Here is a 23152-nt window from a genome sequence, read left to right as displayed (position 1 = left end):
AGCCCGGGGCCTTTGGTCCCTGCTACGGTTCAGGCAATACAATCTATCGGGACAAGCATACCATTGGTCTCTCTTGGTCTCTTTATCTCGAATCCTAGCGGCGACTGAGGCAGTGCCGCAGCTCGGACCGTGCCAACCCAGCCGCTGCCTGGTGAGCCCAGGGCAGCGGGACCGCGGAAAACCCCGGCCCCGGAGGGGACAGCTAGCCGGAGGGTCCCGGGGGGCCGGGGAGGGGCGGGGGACAGCGGCGAGTGACCCCCAAAAGCAGCAAGTAGCGGTCCAAAGAGAAGCAACAGATTTCCTGTTTTATTGTCTGAAATGTTCCCTAAATCAACCAAAACAACTATGTCACATTATTTAAATGCATGAAAAATGGATTACACAGGGTTTTTTTTTTTAATTTATATAGCAGCTATAACTTATCTGCAGGTCTGTGTATGTGTAAATAAAAAATATTATTAAAAATTAATGTTTCACCATTTAATTCCCATCCTGTGTGTATCCAAGACCAGAAATATGGCTAAAATCTATTACTAAGCAAATTTATTTGGGTTTTGCTCATATATTTTCTTCCTCTATCACACTTCCTACTCCATGCATTCTCTTGATGATCAGACTTGAAAAATAAGTATGATGATAAAAGAAAATTAAATCACATATTTCTGATTTCTGTCAAAAATAAAAACACTCTGAATATTGTACAATCACAGGTACCTGCAAGTAAATGGTTCAGAATGACAGCAGAAGAGTTTCTGTTATTTTATCAGTGTCCTGAACTAAAGAAACACTGACTCTGGACAAAAATTTTCGATCTTATAGTAGCTGAAGTAGAACCACTATGTTTGTGGGTGTGTCTGCACATGCTGTCTTAGGTATTCAGATTTACTTTCTTTGCTGTTCAAAATTGGCACAAAATGGACTAACATCCTTTACGAGTATGTGACATACTTTTAACTGTCAGCTAAATGTACATTATGGTAATACATGTTCATGTTTACCCATCCTCCTAATTCAGGTCTTTATTAGAAACCTGGGCCATCAAAAATCTCTGCATTGAATGTAAAAGGAGCAAGGAGCTAAAATATGTCAGTAGAGAATAAGGTAACCTGATTTCCTCATCATTACCTTGAACTAAAATGCTAGAGTGTTTATACTGCCTTAATTCAGGTCCTAGAATAAAAGGTCTGAAAGGGCATAATTATAAGAATTGGTAACTAAATATTAATTAAAAATATATAAATCTGTTTTGTTTGTTGTTTTGCTCAGGCTATTTGACTACTATTAAACTGCAGTTTTTAAAGAAAAGATTGTGCAGCATAATTATAAAAATGGGACAGTACTGAAATACTTTAGATACTGGTATTTTAATTTTATCCTCTGTGCAGGTAGAAGGCATAATATCTGCCTCAAAATAATATTTGGAAGTAATTAGCCTAATTTTCCTGATCACAGTGCAATTGATGTTACTATGAATATCAATGTTTGTATCGTAAGTAAAACTCTGTTTTTCATTATGTTTGAGCACTAACTGAAGTTGTGAAATAAATTTGCATGTGTAATTTAAATTGAATATTTTTTCTATGCAACAAACCTTTTTAAATCTAAATTTTGATGTACAACTATTTCCAGTTTGTTTTTGTCTTTCAATCTTTTCAGTAAGGTATTTTAAAATTGTATGAGCTTTCTTCATTCATTAACATAAAAAAATGCATAACCCTGACAAGTGAAACATTTCAGAGGCACAGAGTCAGAAAATAGAAGATTGGATTCGTATTGACTGTATAATAACAAAAATGATGCTGTTAAAATTCTGCAAGACCTTGCAGAAATATAATAGCGTAGTCTGACTCAACTTATGCTCACCTCAGTCTTCTGTAAAAATCAACATAAATGCTAGCAACTATGAAAGTCACCCATCTTATTTAAAAAAAAAAACATCAGTACACCTTGGATATATTTAGCTACATAGCTACTTACATTTATATGTTCAATTTAAAAAGGTAAACCATTCCCAGGTCATCTGGTTATTAGTATTTTGAAAGTAAATACTATAATTGCTGGTTAATTCACCATTCTTTTTATAAGTGTAGTCAAAGGTTAAATTAATCTAGTTGCATACTGCCTTTCAATTGACATGCTCCACTTTGATTTCAAATAGGCATGTAAATTAGCAATGGATAATGGGATAAGATATGCAGTGGTGAGATTTGAAGCAGCCTCTATGCAAAACCCTTTCCATGCTTGGGCTAAGTCACTGATCCAAATACTGATGAAGTAATGGAAGAACAGTTTGAGATATCATTGAACTTCGGGTCACTTGCTGCAGAGGCAAAATGAACAATAATGGATTTTCCATAAAAGCTGGAATAAGAAACCTTTGTGCATTATTTACATAGTTGTATTCTAAATATATTCACAAAGGATTGGACTGTATTTTCAGGAGTGGAGAAGAGGGGAAAGATTTTGATAAACAATCTATCATATCTGTCATAAAAATTTTCAGCTAACATAATTCATAGTACTTACTTAAAATATTTTGTCCAATTTTTTGAATGAATTATGGACGAATACAAACACAAGTTATTTGACCAACAGCATAGATTGAATGAATCACAGACATATGTACTTGTCAAACATTTCAAAAGAAAAATACAAAGTGAATTATTTAGAAAATTTTACTCAACTTGTTTCAGGCCCATACTGCTAATGTCCAGAATGTGCTTAATCTAGGTACTTGAAAATCTTATTCAAAAGTTAAAGAAATATATGTAATTTGCAATATGTGAGGCCATCTGTATATCAATACAGGCAGAATAGTCATCCCTTTTTCTGCCTGTGAGGAGACATCAGCCATGAGTCGGCCATATGCCCACTCTGTTTTCTAAGTCATAGGACTACACTGATGTATTTGAGCTTCTTTTTCAGTCTCCTTTCACAACCAAAATAGAGACAATAAAACAGTCTTAGAAGAATAATATTTCATATGGATATTGTTGAATTGGTGCTATGCATGCTTCAGTTCTCCATAGCTGATCCAGAGTTCAAAATTTTCTTGAAAATGATAGATCAGGTGCCTATTAGACCCACTACCTTCTCTTAGGACTGATGCACAAATTAATCCAAGATTTCTTATCAGAGAAATTACCTGTTATTCACCACCTTGTAATTCTGTATGCACTATTCAAGGAGCCCATTTTGATGAAAATGAAAATCTCAACCAGAAATCTGATTAATCAGTCTGACATCACATAATACAATCACAGAATCACAGAATACAAGAGGTTTTTTTTAAGAGAAGGTGAATTACATTAATTGTCTTCCACTGGATGAATTCAATATTTATCATGTATATTCTATAAAAATTGACACAGTTATTCTTAGCAATGATTAAAAGATAAAGAACTTTTCTGTATTGAATATGCATGGTGTAGTATAGCTCTTGTGTGGAATAAGGGAATAAAATGTAGGGTATTTAAATAAGTAATTGTATTCAATGCTTACTAAAAGCATATAATTTTTTAAAAATCAACCATAAAACTTCACAGCTTTGCTCAGAAACAATAGAGTGAGGGATGGGAACTATATTGTACAGGCAATTTGCTATTCAAAAAGGTCAATTTTATTTTTTTCTTAAGGAGACTGAATAGGTATATATGGAGCTTCTTAATCCAAAATGCCAATATGGAATTAAATAATATAATTATTCCTTTGTAAATCTAAAATTATAGAACTCATCTTTGAATTGTTTTTGAAGTACCATATCTCACGTTCAGAACAGTCTTCAGTTGTTACCAGCTTTGCCAGAAAGACAGGGAAAGATCAGATTCTCATGAATACTTTTCTTTAGATACAAGTGGTACTGATGATACATGTAAATAGTTCTGCCTTGTATCTAGACCAATCAGTTAAGTACATTTTTTCTTTTCTTTTTTTCCCCTGGAAAAAAATTATGTTCACAAAAAGAGTGAAACAGACATATCATGTGCGCATCTCACAGATCTTCCAGTAGTGTAATGATTATATATTTTCCAATGATAAAATATATCTAATTGTCTCAGTATTTTCTTGTGAATTTTGGGCTTGGTTACTACATGCATCAGGTTCTTCCACTACAAAGATAGTCAAAATTATCAGTGTTGTACATCATTTTCAGTTGGCAGCCTATCTCATTACCAAAAATGAAGAATAACTCTACCAGCACATAAACAATATTTTTGGTCCTGTTTCAAAAACTATTGCAACCTGAAATATATGAGGGAAAATCAATCATGCTTATCAAGTATCATATGCTGGATTTAGTTGCCAGATGAGATGCCCAAATCAGGAAAGCAGTATCCCAATCTCTCTTCAGCTACTGCAGCTGGTATTCTTAGTTCTACCATCTTCAGGAACCACCTGACAGCAATTGTAGTCTCCATATTTTTAATGTTTGTTCTAGGTTAAAATGCAACAACAAATTGTCAGATTCTTATTTAACTTATTTTTGTAGTTTAACTAATAATCTAATGGTAGTATGTGAAGCCACACACTCATCTCCTTTCCTTGCAGTCTGTTATCTATAACTTTATTTTATGTTGTTATATCTGAGACTAATCATTGATGGTCTAAGACTAATCACAACATTTCATCATTTTCATCTCAACATTTTCATTAACATTAACCACCACAAATTAACATCATAAGCTTGAAAGTTTTGGGTTTTTAAATGACCCACCATTGTCTGCTTTTCCTGAAATTCTAGGGACAGGAATTTTAAGAAAACTAGAGAAGGACTAACAGCACAGTAAAGACCAGGGTCAGTGTTGCCCTAATACACAGTATTCATCAAGAGTTTGACTTCACAAAGAGAAGAAAACACACTGAAAGCACATCATGGCAGTAATTGCTAAGCCCTGTTAACATTCTTCACATGCTCTCAATGGACAGAATATTTTCATTTAAATTTTCATTTGTAAAATCAGCAAGTCAGCTGTTTTTAAAAAGTTAATGTGAAAAGGAAAGTTTCTAAAATTACTTTTTAATGTTCTGTATTAGCATGGGCTATCCATATGGGGCAATTGGGTACTGTTTGTCACTTGCTTAATTTCCATTACAATACAATTGCAAGAGAAAATCCATGCATCTTGCAGTTCAGGTTTTTCTTTCTTCATAATGACTGGATATGTTTATTAAGTTTTCATTTCACTGCATTATAATAAGCCTCACAAATACACAACCAAGATAGGGTTACCTTAACAACCTTGTCATTTCAATTTTTCACATATTTCCATTGTGTGTGCCTTCTATCTCACTGAAGTTTCAACTCATTAGCTGACTGCCATAAACTGTTAGTCTGTAGTATTGCTGAGTCTTTAAAAAAGTATAAAACAGAACAAAAGAAAAAAAAAAGAAAAAGAAAAAGAAAAACACAAAAGAGAAATTGCCTACAGCCACTTTCAGACTCTTGGTATCTACAAGTTATGTTGGTTCATTAGCCCAAAGTGCATTCAAAAGGAACCCCTTCCAATGACAGCAACAAAAAAAGAGGACCCAACAAGGAAACCATTCATGAAGATTCTATTTTCAGTGTCCAAATTAAAGGTATCACTAAACAACACAAAATACACTATTCATCTCATTACTTTTCACAAAGCTGAGCAAAATATATTTATGTGTGCTGCATATGATTCCTTTCTATTTTGGTACCATGAAACTGTCTCATCTAGTGATATCTGAAAGGGAGGGTGGACTAATTGGTTTGGCTTCAGTTTAAAAATATTAAATCCACAAATTGGTAAGGAGTGTTAATAGTATTAATTTGATAATCACTGCCTGTTGTAAAGATTGATTTAGGGAAAGCAGTATATTGCCAAAACATGTTTCTCTTGAATAATCTCATTATATCTCATTGCCTTTTACAACATTTTACTTTTTGTTTGGTTGGTTGATTTGTTTACTTCCTTCTTAGCCAGACTGGTTTGTCCTGATTTTAATCAAACAAACATTGTTATTCTATATTTTTCTATAAATATGTACATTTATGTGTATATTTTTCTATAAATGTGTACAGTTCTGTGTCATGTACACATAAAAACATTGTATTTCATAATAGCATTACATTAGATTAATATTAATTTTTGCTTGCAAACCCATTTTTACTGTCATTTATTTCAAAATAATTTTATTATAAACCATTGAAAACATGATTGTTCTATTGTACTATATATTTAAGAATAATTATTCTTATATAACTAAAAGGTAGCAATAACTCAAAGGATAAAGTAGCTTGGCTTGCTACTTTGTCTTGAATTCCTCTCAGTGCAGACATATTACCTTGGTCTAAGGCTGCCGTTTGGAATGATGCTGATACATCTCCTATTCAGGAAGCCTTTACCCTGTAGGAAGAAGTTCTCCAGAGTCTGCACTGTACAGACAGCATAAATATGGATTGTGACAGATTTCACTTCCTATGCACAGAGCAGTCATGACATGAAGCACACATGACAGAAGTTTCTTGCTGTTTGGGCTGCTACCAAAATATGAGCTAAGATGAGGGATGCTGCTTCCAGGAAAGCATCCACTTAGAGCTCCAGGACCAGAGATTATTCCATAGTTATTGTCACATGCATGCAGTTTCCTTCTCGAGGTGCACCTGGTGAGATAGTATCCTAAAAGAGTCAATCTAAGGAGCAAAATTTCTCTCCTCAGAGAGAAGAAAATAAGTGCAAAAAACATCTCATTCTCAAAAAGCATGACTGTTGGAGACTGAGCCGGCACACTGTGCTTTTGCTGTTTCCAAGCTGCCTTCTCTTTGGTAGAATCATTGAGTCATTAAGATTGGAAATTATCTCCAGGATCATGGAATCCAACCTTTGACTTAACTAAACTTTGATGATATAATCTAAGCCATTGCACTAAGCTATGGTTGTTTGTGGCTGGTCATTTCTTGAACATTTCCAGGGATTGTGACTCCACCACATAATTGGGTGGCCTGCTCCAATATGTCAGGGTTTAGGCTGGATATTAGAAAAAGGTTCTTCACCCAAAGGGTGGTTGGGCACTAGAACGAGCTCCCCAGGAAAGTGGTCACAACACCAATCTGGGCAGAGTACATGAAGCATTTGAATAATGCTGAGGTACAAGGTGTGACTCTTGGGGCTGTCCTGTGAATGGCCGGGAGTTGGACTCAATGATCTTTGAGGGTCCCTTACAACTCAGCTGATTCTGTTAGGTTTACTGTCTTTCTATTCACTATTGCTTCTTCTATGCACTATTGTATTTTCTTTCAAAAATTACTGTTTCCTTTTGAAAGCAATTATGCCTCATTCATCTATCCTTGCTACTCAGAATTCAAGTATTTGCTTTCAGATAAGTCTTTCCCAGATTGAAATTACTTTTTCCATGTAGTCATCCTGCTTGTACTGTAACTTTTAACTTTCTTGTTGCTCTTCTCTGAATTTTGCTCCTTGCCATACTCAGCAAACAGGGGAAGTTATATCTCTTTATGCACTTTTTTTTGGTGTAGCCTGTTTGAAATGCAGGCTCTGTCAGTTCCATCTCTTACTATATGACTGTACAGTGTCTAGCATTTTCTCTTTCCAAATGCCACTATAAGAACTAGAGTGAGAGGCTACTTGAGGTGCTGTGTCAGAGAAACAAAGATCTAGGCTTTAGAAATTAAAATAATTTTACATATGAAAGACCAAAATCACAGGTAGTCATACATAATCAAATTTACCCAATCCTGAGGGACATGTAAAATAGAAATCAATTAGAAATCAATTAATCAAGGTTATCTTTTTGTCTGTTCTGAAAGTATGAGAACTCCAGACGAGAATGCAATCTAACTTTTAGATGGCAAAAATGAGATGAAATGACTGCCAATATAGTTGCCAAATAAGGTGTCTAAATTAGTTAAACTTGAATTCCAGCCAACATTTATTTTATGAGGCCTGAGAGTATGCACTACATTTTCAAGGTCTGCAGGGAATACTTCAAAACTCTGTATTTAGAGATGTGGTTGATACATTCTTTTCAAAGAGATAATGTAAATACTTATCTTAAAGTTTAAACCTTCCTGTGCCACAGTAGGGTGCAGGATTGGTGAAGAGGAGGGTTTATGTTAACCAGATTAGCAACAAAAGAAGAAGAAAGTGACTTTGTGTTGTCCCCTTCTGTGCCATCACTGAGACATGTCTGTGTGTGCATACATTTATTTAACATTTATAACGGAAAAGTGCCTAAGCACTCATTTTGATCACAATGGTCAAATCGTAGTGAGGTGGATGCTCCACAGAAACACATGCTGTACATAGGTACACTTACATAAAAAATTAAATAACTGTTTTTATTCATACTTCTGCCATTTCAAGTTTTTATCTTTTTATTTTACTGAAATAAAAGATTATACTATTTCAGAGCAAAGGACCTTAGCATGTTTTCAAGACCTATAAAAGACAATCACATAATCACAGAAGCATTAAGCTGGCAACTAGACCTCAGCACCATGTGACACATCCAGTCTTTTCTCAAACACGTCCAGAGATGGTGACTCCACCACCACCCTGGACAAACAATTCCAGTACTTTCTCACCCTTTCTGCAAAAATATTTTTCCTAAAATCCAATCTATATTTCCCTTGGCACAGCTTAAGGCTGTGTCCTCTGGTTCTGTCAGTTGCTGCCTGGACAAAGACACCAACCCCAACTGACTACAGCCACCTTTCAGGGAGTTTTAGAGAGTGATAAGGTCACTTCTGAGTCTCCTTTTCTCCAGGCTAAACAACCCCAGCTCCCTCAGCCATTCCTCACAGGGTTTGTGTTCCAAGCCCCTCACCAGCCTTGTTCCCTCCTCTGGACGTGCTCAAGTGTCTCAAGGTCCTTCCCAAACTGAGGGGCCAGAACTGGACACAGCACTCAAGGTGTGGCCTCACCTTGAGTACAGGGGAAGAATGACCTCCCTGTTCCTGCTGGCCACACCATTCCTGATACAGGCCAGGATGCCCTTGGCCTCTTGGCCACCAGGGCACACTGCTGGCTCGTGTTCAGCTGCTGTCACCAGCACCCCCAGGTCCCTTTCTGCCTGGGCACTGTCCAGCCACACCATCCCCAGCCTGTAACACTGCAGGGGATTATTGTGGCCAAAATGCAGGACAGGGCACATGGACTTGTTAAATGTCATCTTACTGGACTCTGCTCATCTATTCAACCATTCCAGGTCTCTTTGCAGAGCCCTCCTACTTTCCAACACATCGACACACGCTCTCAGATCAGTGTCATCTGCAAATTTACGGATGAAAGACTCAATCCCATCATCTATGTAGTCAGTAAAAATATTGAACAGAACTGGTCCCAGCACAGACCCCTGAGGGACACCACTGGTGACAGGCCCCAGCTGGCTGCAGCACCGCTCACCACCACTCTCTGGGCCCGGCCATCCAGCCAGTTCTGAACCCAGCAAAAACTGCTCCTGTCCAAGCCGTGGGCTGACAGCTTTTCCAGGAGTGGGAGACAGTGTCAAAGGCCTTGCTGAAGTCCAAATTGACAACATCCACAGCTTTTCATGCATCCACCGAGTGGGTAACCTGGTCATAAAAGGAGTCTTCCATTAGTTTATTCTAATAAACAATGAAAGTAAATATTTAATCCACATTTTTCCTTTTTCCTAATAAATTTATCTGTTGAAATTTTCAACACAGATCACTAATAAAATTCCAGATTAAGAGGAACCACTGTAGGTATTTAAATAGACCACAATATAATAAAATACAGAATAAAATATGCCTAGTGAAGAGTTCTCTCATATATTAATTTCTGGAAAATCTATTCAAAATTTCCAGAAGTTCGACAAAAGCCATATCTGTAAAATCATATGCTTAAATTAGAGCATTTCTTTTCAAACCTTTATTTTATGGAACTAAATAATTTTGAGGTAAAGAGTCAGAAACATAATAGACTAAATGTGGTGGAATCACCATCCATTGAAGCATTCAAAAGGCTTGTTCTTGTGCCACTTGCAAATATGGTTTAGTGGTGAGTTCAATGTTGCTGGGTGAATGGTTGGACTCAATCATCTTAGCGATCTTTTTCAACCATGATAATTGCATAAGTCTATGATTCAAAATCTGATTTTCTTATTTACATTCATTAGAGCACTTAGTTCAGTGTCCACAGATAAGCATACATTAAAGTCTGAATATCACTGAAATAAAACATATACTCTCTGCATAATTCTTCTTTGCAAGAGAAAGTGTAGCAGTCATGGCAAGATGCTGCAAAGGTTTAGCTGTGGGTTTCTCATGTATGATAGATAACTTGTTTACGAGGTCTTGCCAGTACAGGGAGATTTTTCTTTCACAAAGTATAAATCAAAAGTGAGTAAAATTCTTCATATCAAAATGAGTATGAATTTAGTTCTATATCTGAGCAGAAATAGAATCCAGCTTCATTAAGTGCATATTGGAAATTTCAGTTGAATGCAACGATGAGGTAGAATTGCAACACTATTTAACTTTTCACTCACAGCAGCACAGGAGCAGTTCTGCTGTCCTGAGCACAGAAAGAGCACACTCCAAGATGTTTCATTTCTTTCACAACCTCCTTTCAAGTCTTTCTCAAGACCACATGTATCAATCTTTGCCTTTATCCTTTTTAGACAACTGTCACTCATGATTCTTATTTTTGCTTGGCTTTCTGTATACTTTTGCCTCCTTCTTTTATCTTTCAGCTTTTTATTTACACACTTACAGTCCTACAAATCAATAATTCCACTCTGCACTACTGCTGACAAATTCTGCTTATTTTCCCTGGCATGTTTCTGTTCCAGTCTTTCCAGGTACCTCACTATTTTTAAACAAAGAGATTTTAATTGCTTTCCTGTCTGAAAGGAGTGAAAGCTTGCTAACAAACCTCCCTGAATTCAATGACTTTGGTGACTGCCTGCAAAGTGACATCACGGATGCTGGCAGCTGAGCAGCACCTTTACATAATAAACCCAGAATTGTGCACATACTCAGTACAATATAAGCTGTCACATCACTTTTGCTGCTGTATTTTTATAATCTCTTTCTTCCAGTATTTGTATTTTCTCTTTGGACTTCTTAATTTTTAAAGACAATTACTCTACGCAAGAAAATTTAAACAATTGGACTCTGCTTAATATTTGGCCAAAGAAATTCACATCTAAGAAAGTAGGACAGACAGCATGGTTGTTCCAGGTGTCTGGTTATTAAAAAACATGAAATCATCATATCACAGGGAGAATTAGTTGGAAGGGATCTGTGGAGTCTACCTGGTTCAACCTGTACTTCAGTCAAAAAATAAATAGGGTCAAAATCTGATTTCGCTTATGAGGATACTGAAGAATATTTAGAATATTAGAATAATAGAAATATTTGAAGAATATTTCCAAAGCTCTGAATTATCACAGAACGGGTAAAAAGACCTTAAAATCACATATTTCTCCTACATCTCCTAAAGCACCATTGTTGCTCAGTAGCTGTCTCCTAATTTTTTGAGGTTTGGGCTAATATATGACACTCCTCCCACTGGTTTTAATTGTTTACAGTTTTATTATATAATGTATTATATGTATTTTATTAGACATGTTGCTAGAAGCACACCTAGAAACAGGTAGCTGTTTCTGTTCCTTATAAGCTTCAATGTCTGCTAGCAAATATGTGATCTGTGACACATCAGGATCTGTACACCTCAATCTCACATATTCATGAGCTCTTCCCTAGTGTTTATTAGCTTATCTTCTATATACTTAACACTTGGGTTATGATTTGTGACATAGATTTCCTGTTCCCCACCATTTTAAGATCTCTGTGCCCTACAGCAATTTTTAAAGCTCCCCTACAACTCTGCTAGGGGAGTTTTGCCTCTAAAAAACTACATAGTTGAGCTTTTAATCACTGGTCATTATCAAACAAATTTATTTAAAATATAGGAAAAAATCTGCCTAATAATAGTTATTATGTCTTTTTTTCTATTTTAGAAATGCACAGATGTTGGGTTTAAGAGCATTTGAATGGTTCATTCTGAGATTAGCAGAATTAATAAAAATGTAGTTTCAGCGTTTGCTTGTTTTTATCCTTCTGTTTTCATTTTAAGATACTGAGTTGTAGCATGCAGGACTAGGTATCTTACTTTCATTAGTTTTCAAATAATTCATGGCAATATGATGACAAAACAGCTTTACACACGGAAGGAATTGAAATATCAATATTGTAGTGTTTAACCTGAGTAACTGATTCAATATAAAATGCAGCAACTATCTTCAGTGATAATTCTGTAAATATACCAGCTTTACACAGCATAACTATGGTGCTATTTTCTCTTTTAATATTTTATAGCATATTTTTGATTTGTATATTGCTCACTCATTCTCTCTCTCACTCTTCTCATCTTTTGCCCTTTTGGTAGAATATGAACTCATTTTACAAGTTCATGTGCATTGTGGTATGGTTTTATTTAGTCAGTTGTTTTTATCAATGTTAGTTACCCTTTATGCTCCCCCATTTGTCCCCTCACCGTTGGTTTGATCCAAGTTGTTTACCCCAAAAGTTCCTGCTACTTGGCTCCCCAGTTACCTGCCAATCTTCTCACCTCTCCCTGTTTTCTCCTTATTTGTTTCCATCAGGCTGAGTTTGTTTATACCCTTTTGGCTGTCAATCCTGTAACCACCCAGTTTCTTCTAGAAAGTTCTGTATCAATCACACCAGTTCAGCTTTTCTATTTGTCCCCTGACCTTGTACCTACCCCTGTCACATTATCATAGGTTGTTGTGTCCCTCTCTGGTTTATCCCCATTGGGCAAGACAGGTTTGCACCCTGTCTGCCCACCCCCTATTTAAGTTGCTGCAATCTTTGATTTCTTTGGCATTTGTCACTGCACCAACCCAGAGGGCACCTTTCTTGCCCACCTGGGGAAATAAAGGACTCTTTGGGCTGGCATATAAGTGTCCTCTCTCATCCCTTCAGCTCCTCTCAGCATGCAGAGTTGCCCAAGCTGCACCCAGGAGCAGCTCTCGGCACCATCGGGGCAGAGGATTCTCCCTCGCGGCCTCACGCAGCTGTGCCAGCCGGGCCAGGCAATCTGCCCGGGGCTGTGGCAGGTGGCCACCACACATGTGGGAATTTATTTCTTTAGGAACTGTATTTATTCACTAAATGTGAACCCCTACATGGACAAGAGTTAAATACACAGTTACAAAACTACTCATTTGAATAAATATTTTCTGATTTCTACATAGTTTATATATTCTGCTCCTTTTCAGTGTCTTTTATAGAATCCAAAGCTGTTAGTATGCTTACCTATCTACAATATTAGGAAATGGCATAGAAATGACAGAAGCCAAATTTATTAACTTTTCAAATTTCTAAATATATTCCAATGAACACTGACCAATCTGCTGTACATGATCTTATTTGTAAAACATGTAATGACTTCATGCCTTTTAGATTAATCTATGTTTACAGTTTCAGAAATAGTTTAAATATCATATTGTCATATGTGTTATTTTAATCTTTTAATAGAAATAATTTGCAGCCCACCTTTATTTACTGCAGCAATTGACATAACTAGCAGATTGTATCCATCTGAAAATAGTGTTGCAATAGTCTTATCTTACAATAATTATTGTAGGATTTTTGTTGTGTTCCTGAGTTTTTGTTTTTCAATATTACCATAGCAACATAAGACTAGAAATTTAATTTCAATAATTAATATTAATATTTGGCTAAAAAAAGAAAGTGAGGATGAAACTCAACCATCAGTTTCTAGCATGAAAAATGCCATAGCTTTTCTGTAGCTTTCACTTCCTGAGATGATACAGTTGGAGCTATCATTTCACACCGTGTTGGACCCAACACAAGTCCTGTTAAGAATAAAGATTCCTACAAATCCTACAGCATTCTTTCATCTCACTTCTAAACAGAGGTGGGGCTAGTCCCTGTGGGGCTTATATTTGTTGTTGAATGTAGCTAGTGAAATGTCCCAGTACTGTGGAAATCTGGAATCTTGCATATATTGCAGTGTTTACAGGAAAAAAAAAATTGTTTTATGAAAAGATAATGAAGGACTTAAAGTTTTTAATTTATTCATTATTTCTAAATAACTCTATTTCATGGATAATGAGAAAGGTTAAAATAGCATTAAAACATAACAAAGGTGAATGCAAAATGAGACAAATTCCAATTTTAGAGGTGTTTTACAAATGTCCTGCTTTATTTTGTAGATGAAATTTTCAGAGTAGCCTAATAAATTTGGATTAACACATTAATTAACAGCACAAAATGTTAAAATCACACAGACTATTTCAAAATTCTAGAGTAGCTTCTGTTATAAACATACGGGCATTTGCATCAAACATCTCATTTGTTTTCTCACTGCAATAATGCAGCAAGATCAGAAGCAGCATTCTGAGCTGTGACTTTCTAAGCATTGTATGTTCCATTACATCTGCAGCATTCTTCCTTACCATTAAGAAAGAACTGTAATGCAGACAGTGCTTTTTACTAACATAAATAGCCTTCAAGGTCCCGTTAAATTCAAAACATTTTAGCACAAGTAATATTTATATGATGTATAGTATACTAAGATCAGAAGATCAGAATAGGGATTAGTAATATTGGCATCAATAATGCTGAAAACTATAATACACATTGTGAAAATAATGTCACTAGATAATAATACACTTTTTTCTGGAGTTATTTGGTATTATTTCACAGATGATGTACAGAAATAAATAATAACTTGGCTTTACCTAGCATAATTAAAATTTGTCAAAATCAGAATGTGTAATATGGAGGGACTAAGCTGTATTTAATCTCTGAATAAACTCTCCAGAAACACTAAGATCTATTTACAAAGTATAAGGGAGAAAAATATATTACATATAAAATATAAAATATAATATTACAGAGGTGAAATTCAAGCTTTTCCAGTTGCTTCACTGAGATGTCTCACAGTCATACTGATGTATGGACAGAAAACTGTTCAACTAATTAAAATTGAAAAGAAGAGTATTTATTGCAGCACACTGGACACATGTGGAATCATTTCCAAATACATGTGCAAGGAGCTGAAGACTGCTGCTCTCTATTTATACAGAACAGGTTTTACATATCCAAGTGGTTTCTAAGGACATATAATACATAATCATTACCTGCCCACTTTGTATTATAATCAGCTGAATATCCATTATGGCTGCACAATTATGCTCCCTTAATTGGGTTGGTGGGTTTTTGAAATTAAGGAGTGGGCATATGGGGGGAAGAAAGCTGTCTTCCTCATGGTGAACTCTTCATGCATTTCCAGCTGGCAGGACTTTTTGATCTGCTGATCACAGTCCAAGCCTCTCCTAACTGTTTGATTATTCTTAAGGCAAGGTATTTCTATGGTCTCTGCTCTTTCACAATTGTTACGTCTATCCCTGTCACTCCTAGTTTCTCTTCCTTCATGTATTTGTTACTCTTTAACTAAGGTACTTGATTCTTACTACCTATATTACTAACTTAACTTCTTAACTAGTTTTAAAATCTTAACTAAAATACGCAATCTTCTACCATCCCAGTTATATTCCCAGCTGGGCCCTCAATTTATCTAGAGTTTTCAATTATCGTAAGTATATTTCCAGCTGACCCCTTGACTAAATACAAAGCCAGTTTTTTGTTAGTCTAGGGACAGAAGGGCAGAGTGTTCAATAATTCAGGTTCCTAAAGCTCACTTGAATGAACATTCAATATGTCTTTCTAATCAACTAAATTTTCCAGAGGGTATAGCTTTCTTTGGCTCCAAGTAGCAAAACACTATTTGTACCCATGCAGCTGAGATCTCTTTTCACTCTCCCCTACTTTTCCCTTCCAGAAATGGAGAGGATTGCCCTTCTACAGGACTGTCAGAAACAGTCCTTGGCTTTGGCTCACCTCAGCCTCAGTCTGCTCCAGCCAAAGCCAGAATTATAGCAGAGGATCTGCTCTTGATTGGTGATATAAATGCTTACATGGCAGTATTTAAGTGTTTGTCCTGACACTGTTTAATTTAGTAATCTAGACAAAGCCTCAGGAATTAATTCTGGAGTGTGTTATACATGTCACATTTAATTAGACCACAGGAGTGTGAGGTGTTTTTTTGTGTGGTTTTTTTTTTTTTTTAACCCTGCTGTTTAGCACCAGTTTTCTATATTCAGTTTTCATTTTACGTAATCTTGTCTGGGTTCATTCACTTTCTCACTTTCTACTTATTTCTTCTTTTTTTTCAACCTTTCTTCAGTGAATTTGAACAGAAGTTTCACATTTCATCTGAACCCTTAAACCCACAGTGCTGCAGTAAATAGAAAACAGTTACCAAGTTGCATGCTTATGACTTTGCCTGCTGGGTTGTGCATCTCAAAATATGAGTTAAGAATCACACAGAAGTGGTTTGCAAAAACAGATTTACATAATGCTTTTTTTTTTGCTCCCATCTTATATTGCTACTTTACATAGAAGCTTATTTTGTTTGCTTTTTTAATGTCACTATTCTTTGGTGATCACAGAAGTGTTATTCAGTTGCTAGTCTTATCTTTTCCAAGCAGTTATGAGGGGGAAGATGCTTTTTTTCTAGTGATACCTCTGTAGAGAACAGTTTAATGTGACTACCAGAGAAATAAAGAGGGAGCAAAAAGAGATCTGCGTGTTAACTTCAGAACAGAATAAAGTTTGTATTTTTACACTAGCAACTAAAGTTTATAAAAAGAAAAAGCTTACTATGGATAGGAATTATCCAGCTTCATTTCTTATACTTCAAAAAAATCCAGTGTAGATATGGTTTTAGAATCCCTAAGGAACACAGAAAAAGAAATGAGAGTGAAATTCAATTTATTTCACATCTATTTTTCAGCAATAAACTAGAAACTGTCATGATTGTTAAACAGAAATAAAAGAGCTAATCCTTGGAAAAGTAGGAAATTTCCAAAGCATGAGAAACTCAGACTCTCCGAAAAGTATGATTGGTTTATCCTCATGTCTGTTGTAGCCTCATAATTTTCACTCACCCTCATGTCCCTTGATACATTTTTAACTTCTTACTGAATTCCTAGGCTGAAGGAGGGAGAGAGCTTTATACAAAACAGTATGTACTCTGTGGTCTGTATCAGCTAGTGTTAAAGTATATCTCATTTTTCATATCTAGAATACACTTAGATATAGATTTACATAAAATATGTACAGAATTGATTGCTGTAATGCAAATATTCTGCATTTTGTGAGGTTTTTTGTGTGAATCCTATAAAGGGAGATAAAACTTTACAACATGAAAGCAAGAATCTTAATGACTGTATGAAAGATTGCTACAGTTAACAAGAACTCATGCCGTATATGATTTTCATTTTAAACAGTAGGTCACCACGTTTCTCATGTAAGTGAATAAGAAATTTAAAAATTGTTTCACATATATGTGTACCTAGCCACTGGAATGATGGTGTGACTCAGATGAATGAAAAGCAAGTTCATAAAATAAACATTACAGCATATGTTTTTCTGAAAGTCTTTAACTGAGGGGCAAAAATCATGCTTACTTCTCTTCCCCCTGTATGTTATTCCTCTTGGTCATTTAGCTGTCTCTTTAATAGCTGGATCTTTTTTAAGATTCCTCCTGCTTTACTTGTGCTTACTCTTACCTGTCACAGGATTGAAAATCTTATAATACTGGTAAATTTTAAAATGCATTTTATTGGCTATAAGAAAGAAGTAAAGATATTGCTTGCAAACATATTTCTTTTGCATAGATTTTCTTGCTAAGAGAGCAGATCTCTGAGGAGTAAAAGTGGGGTAATGTAACTGAATGGAATAGCTTCAGTTCTTGAATTTTGAAACTAGCCAATGGTCCTAGAAAGGATACAATTAAACTCTCCTCACGAAGTAGGCAGTAAGATTAGCTTCCAGGCTCTAGGAGAGATAGCTTGATTAATCTACAGAGTTTTGACAGCATTATTAATCAATTCCAAAATTAACAGCAAATTTGGAATTAAAAAACACTTTTTCCGTGCAAGAAAAAAAAGACCTGCAGGCCCAGAAAATTCCAGAACAGAATGATGTGACCATGATCTTTTGTCCTAATGATCTCTCTTTTAATTTTAATTTCTGTGGGTATCCTTCCCTTTTTTTTTACTTTTTTTTTTCTGGGGGAGGTGGGGTGGGGGGAGGGGGGAGGGATAAGGAACGAAAAAAAAACCCAAATGTATAAAACTGAAAAGAAAAAGCATAACAATAAAGCCAGAACTCATGTTTGAATGGGGGTGGGAGGCAACCACATTTGCCATTTAATCAGATGCTAAATTGAATGAGTGATGGAAAAACTCCATGATCTAGATTACTTGGTTTCAACTTTTTTGATGTGAAAACACCAAAACATGTCCTCTAAGTCAGCAGTTCTCTATATATTGAATTTTTAATTGGTTTACTTTTGATGATTACTACTTTAATATGTAACTTCTACTCTATTTTTGTCTGGGATAGAGGTAATTTGCTTCATAGTAGCTTCTTTGGTGCTGTGTTTTAGATTTATAAGTAAACCAGGGTTCATAGCACAAAGATATTTCGGTTATTGTTGAACCGTGCCCGCTCTGTGTCAAAGCCTTTTCCATTTCTCATTCTATCTGGCTAGAAAGTAGGAAATTTCTTGCACAAGAAATTGGTAGGGGACTGTCTTGGTTTGACAAGACAGGAGTCTGTGAAGGAGGGCAAAAAAGCCTCCTGTGCAATAGAGAAGGTAAACCCCCTCCCTCCGAATTACCAGGATTTTTAAATTAAAAGGCTCTCAGGCAAAGATATGGGAATGGGAGTAACAATTCTTTACTAGGAGAAAACTAGATAACAATTTAAAAAGGCAAATGCAATCAGTACAAACAAAACTAGTGATAAAGTCCACAACCTGAGGAGTCGGGGTGCTGGTAGCAGTCTGGTCAAAATGATAGCTGCTCCTCTTGCAGTGGCTGATGAATTGCAGCTGAAGTGGTGATCTTTAGAAGGGTATAGTTTTCTCTGAAGATCTGGTGGCAGTTGGGCCGGTCTTCCTCTGCGCCGGGGTTGCCTCCGAGCTCCGCCGCCGCCGCCTCACCGCGCTCCAGCCGCTTCTCTGGGAATCCCGCCGTAGGAGCTGCTTCTCTGGGAATCCCGCCGTAGGAGCTGCTTCTCTGGGATTTTCGCCGAAGGAGCTGCTTCTCTGGGAAATCCCGCAAAGAGAGAGTTCTCTGTCCCCCAAAAGGTACCCCTTTTATCCAATAAAAGAGTGCTTGGCTTCCCCCTCTGGGTGGAGCATCTCACAATGGGATGGTGTTACGTTACCAGCCCTGCAGTGAGTCAGTCAATGTCCCATTAACAAACCATTACCTCTTCCAAGCAAACCATTGTTCTTGGAAAAAATAACAAACCTGCCCAACCTCCAACAGATGGCAAATAGAATACAAGCTTATCTTACAACCCAGGACAGGGACACTGATGAGACAACAGACCCAAACTGACCCAAGGGGTAGCCCAACCTTTGAAGCATCATGTTCATCATATAGAGCTGGAGGAAGAAGGAAGGGGCAGTGTTGAGAGCAAAGGTGTTTGTCTTCCCAAGTGGCTGTTCTGCCTATTGGAGCCCTGCTTTCCTGGAAATGGCTGAACACCTACATACCCATGGGAAGTGGTGAATTAATTCCTTGTTTTGCGATGCCTGCATACACAGCTTCTGCATTAAGTAGCTCCTTTGAATAAGGCCACTAAAAAATTAGTAAAAATAAACAGCTAAAAGAGATGCAAAAGAGCAAGACAGCTTTCTTCATAGAAATAATAAATGCTAAACAGGTCTAGTTTAAAATGAAATAGATTTATGTCCTAGCTTTCAAGCACAAGATTATGTTACACCTCTTTGTAACACCAGGCCTCTTTTGTAACTTATTCATAGAATATAATAAGTATTAACCAATATTGCTATGTAGATATATCCCACAAGGGCAATAATTTTTCTCCTTGGGCCAATTTTCTTGATCTAATCTAGTTAAAGAAATTTATTTTAATGCATCCCTTCAAAGGCCTTTAAGAGCTGGTAGAATTAATTTTATGTACAACTGACTACAATCATGTATAACAAATGTTTTCCCATCAACATTCATCTAAATACTTATTTAACTAATGTCCATTCATCAAAATCAACATTCATCTAAATACATATATTTTATTAGCAGTTGAAAGTTAAAGTCTTAAACACTTACCTATTATAAAAACTTGATTGATGCAGAAGATAAGACATTCACTGTATGAATTAATATATTACCCAGATTCTACCATTCTACCTTGGGGGAGAAAAAAAGAGGCAGTGTTATTTTCATCTCAAGTTTCTAGCCAACACTAACTGAACTGTCTTTTTTATATTGGGTACTGGCATTCCTATAGTGCTAAGGAGTTTGTAAACAAAAGTTTCATAAAAGAAAAGAAACACATAAAGAGACTTTTCTTAAAGAAGATCCAAGGTGCATCCCAACTTGATGGCTGCAAGAGCGAAAATTATTTTAACCTTCCATTTTACACTCTTGTGCTGTTTATTCACAAAGAATTGCATATCGCTAAATGAGTTAAGGGGTTACTCCTTACATTTCATGCACCCTCTCTCAATGCCCATGCCCATGTCAGCATTAAGTTCACTCTCATTTCATTCTCTCTTTGGTCAATTGATTTGAATTCCTAGATTCACAACAGCCCAGCATTAACAGGCAGGATTTATAAAGAGGTGTTCCCTTTTTATTTAGAGTGACTCAGATCTGAAATGACATACATTAGTCACACATCTAGTTTTAGACTCTTAGTTGTCAAAATTGTGGTAAAAGGGACTACAGGGTCATTGGGCTTGTGCGGAACTCTGTGCTCCAGCATGACCAAGCTGAGAGATCAGACAGCAAATATGAGCAGGCAAACTTGACATCCACAAATTCACGGGCCCTGTTGGAATGCATCTATGAGTCCGGCTGAGAGCTGCTGGACACCAAAGCTAGACCCCTCATGATCATTACTGAAAGGTCTTGGGGATCAAGAGAGTTGCCAGAGGACTGGAAAAAAGCAAATCTCACTCCAGTCTTCGGAAGGGGTAAGAAGGAGGACCCAGGAAATTACTGGCCAGCCAGCTCACCTCAGTCCCTGGAGAGGTGATAGAATGCCTCATTATAGAGGCCATCTCTATCCACGTGGTTGACAAGAAGGTGATCAGGAATAGTCAGAATGGATTCAGTAAAGATAAATAATGCTTCACAAACCAGACTGCTTTGTATGATGAACCAAGTACCTGGATGGATGATGGAAGAGCAATGGGTGCTGTCTGCCATGACTTCAGAAAGGCTTTTAACCCTGTCTCTCACAACATCTTCATAGGCAAACTCAGGAAGTGTATACTGATGAGCAGACAATGGAATGGATTGGTCCCAGAGGGTAAAATCAGTGGAACATGTCTGTCATGTGCAGTGACCCCACAGGGTTCAATACCGGGCCCAGTATTGTTTTTCTTCATCAGTGACTCGGATGAAGGGGCAGATGCCTCTGCAGCAAGTTCACTGAAAACACAGAGCTTGGAGGAAGGGCCAATAATCCAGAGGGCTGTGAAGCCCTTCAGAAGGACCTCAACATGTTGGATAGATTTTGTTTTTTTTTTTCTTCAGAAGATTTCTGGTTTTCTTATATTCTTTTACCCCTACCTAAAATGACTAATTATATAGAAGCATGTTTCAAGTTCATATACTCATGCACATGAAAGATTTCGGTTATCAGATTATGATGTGTCTTTCTCTTTGATTAAGCAAATGAATCCTACATGTTAGCAGAGCAGCATCAGGCTGAACATAAAGATTAAGAAATATGAATAAATAAGCTATGTTATTTTTGTGTCAATTGCAGATTTTTTTTTACCAACCTTCTTTGGATTTGAATAAAAGTTAAATAAAAACATTAAAAATGTTAACTTAAAAATTTAATTGTAAACATATTTCTCAAATTAAAAATGGAAGACATTACTAAAATTTAATTTAAAAATTAAATTTAAGCTTTAGTCTTTTTGAGCTAATTTTATCTTTATATTCGAGTTCCTCATTTAGAAAACAATTTTTACTCTTTGAAGAATTCACTCCATTGTCTTTGATCTTTAAGGTAAATGGAGCTAAGAATTGAAGATTTTTTTTGTTAATAAACTTCAACAAAACCAGAAGAGGGTATAATATCAAGATCAGAAAAGAGACACAGGTAAACACTGTCAGCTAAGAAGAGTTGGGCAAAACCATCTTATCCAGTAAAATAAGCTCAGGACTGTATTATAATTTCAGCTATATGAATGTTTAGCTGTCTGGTGTAGTAGTTCCGTAGTAAAGACCTAGCCAATGTAAGCAAATATACTCAACAGAACCTACAGGAATTTCATAGAATGAGGAACTGCTTCCTTTGCAGAAATGGCTGACCAAGGAGAAGCAACAAATGGGAATCCTTTGATTGCAGGTTTCACTTAACAAGAGAAACCAATGTTGAATGAAGCAAGTTGGGCACCTTGTTTCTATGATAGGCAGTGACCTGAGGCTCCCTTTGGGTTTTGAACTCAGTAGGAATTAGGAAGATATAGCATCATAGAGACCACAGTATCAGTGATCTGCTGAATTGCAGCTTGTCATTCCTTAAATTAGCATCTCCCATTTCTTTGGAGTAGATGTGAAAGGCATACTCAAGAAGCATTAACAGAAACAAAACACTGACAGTAAATTAGAATTCAGCAAATGCAGGAACTGCTTGCCTTCACAACGTAGCATCAATTACCAAATGGATATATTGCCTCTGTCTTGGGGAACTGCTTCATGTTCCTATCATATTCAGAATGACACTCAGCTATTTTTATTTACCAACATATCTGATGCACATGAAATATATTGTGTAATTTTTATGTATTTCGATTCACATACACAAATATATATGTGCATAGGAAACAGATAAATGTCAATATCTTTTTGTGTGTCTATGTTCACAAGCAAAAGGCCACTTTAGGTATACATAAATAACATGAACTCACTCCTCACAAAATACCAAACAAGGTGTAGAGATCTGAAGTAGAAGCAGTTTCTGGTATTATTGTTAGAATTCACTTTTTTCCTCCACCTGAGCACACCCTATTTGCTTGCTCTG

The sequence above is a fragment of the Lonchura striata genome, chromosome 3 (genome assembly GCF_046129695.1).
Source record: "Lonchura striata isolate bLonStr1 chromosome 3, bLonStr1.mat, whole genome shotgun sequence".
NCBI classification, from domain to species: domain Eukaryota; kingdom Metazoa; phylum Chordata; class Aves; order Passeriformes; family Estrildidae; genus Lonchura; species Lonchura striata.
Note: the sequence above shows the minus strand (reverse complement) of the source record.